The 1,432-nt window shown below is 41.8% G+C and overlaps 1 pseudogene; it reads left to right on the forward strand.

The window, feature by feature from the left end:
* LOC144322814 (small ribosomal subunit protein eS6 pseudogene) lies at positions 1–711 on the forward strand (annotated as a pseudogene).
* Positions 712–1,432: the final 721 nt, after the last annotated feature.

The following is a 1,432-nucleotide window of genomic DNA, read 5'->3' on the forward strand; positions in this document are numbered from 1 at the left end:
ATGAAGCTGGACATCTCTCTCCCAACCACTGGCTGCCAGAAACTCGTTGAAGTGAACAATGAGTGCAAACTTTGCATATTTTATGAGAAGTCTATGATCAGAGAAGCTGCTGCCATGGGTGACAAAGGGAAGGATTCTGTGGTCTGCAATGTCGAGGGGAATGACCAACCAGATATCCTCAGGAAGCAGGATATTCCAACCCATGGCCACGTCCATCTGCTACAGAATAAGGGGCATTTCTGTCATAGACCAAGGAGGACTGGTGAAAGAAAAGTGTAAATCTGTTTGGGGATGCACTGTGGGTGTCCATTGGAGTGTTCTCAAGTTGGTTATAGTAAAAAAGAAAAAGGAAAGTAGGATATTCCTCAACTCACTGATATTATAGTACCTCATCACCTGAGGCCCAAAAGAGCTAACAGTATTATAAAAGTTCAGTCTAAGAAAGATGGCGCCCACCAGGGCATCCTAAGAAAGTCCCTGAACAAGAAAGCTAAGGAATTTCGGTTACTCAAGATCCAGCATCTTGTTACCTCACATGTCCTGCAACAACACTGGCATACTGCTCGGAAGGAATGGTATACAGAGGAAAATAAGATGAAAGCCACAGAATATGCTCAACTTTTGGCCAGGGGAATGAAAGGAGCCAAAGAAAACACCAGAAACAGAATGCTGAGAGATGGAGGCTATGCCTTTTTGGGCTTCTACGTCTGAAGTCTGAGTCCAGTGAAAAAGAAGAGTTTCTAAGAGCAACAAATAAATGAGATGAGACACATTAAAAAAAAAAAAAGTTTATCCTAAGTAAATAATCAGAAATGTGAAGAAAGATTTATACATAAAGATAATCATCTTCACATTGTTTGTTGTATTAAAAGCCCGAAGCAACCAAAATGCCCAAATTGAGGAAAGGGCTATAAAAACAATACTGTATCTGCAAGATCGCATTTTGTGCAGCCGTTGAAATGACAACATGTGATGAGCCTTTAATGTCAAGAGACAATGCTTAGGACACGTTCTGTGAAAATAAAAACAACTGCATATGTCTTACTACCTCAACAGGTAAAAATCCACACAAAGACCGATGAGCAGAAAATATGCCAAAAGTATAAACACCGATTGGGTTATCTTTGGTTGGATGATTTTATTATTTTCACTTTCAATTTTTACAAAATAAACATTCTCAGAGTCATCTCAAGTGACAACTGCCACAAGAGCTCTTTCCCAGTGCGTGTCCCTCTCTCAACATTTACGGTACTCATGCTCAGGTTTTTCTGTGAATGTATGTGCCATGCAGTGCCGATAGCAGCTCTCCAGCGTTAGGTCAGATTTCACAGGTGGATGGCCTTGTGCTCAGCCAGGCTCCTGTCCCTGCAGATACTAGCTGTGGGATCTGGGGTTCTCAGCCCACCTGTACTTTTGTAGCCCCAACTGGCTA

Source organism: Canis aureus, chromosome 10 (genome assembly GCF_053574225.1).
Source record: "Canis aureus isolate CA01 chromosome 10, VMU_Caureus_v.1.0, whole genome shotgun sequence".
Classification (NCBI taxonomy): domain Eukaryota; kingdom Metazoa; phylum Chordata; class Mammalia; order Carnivora; family Canidae; genus Canis; species Canis aureus.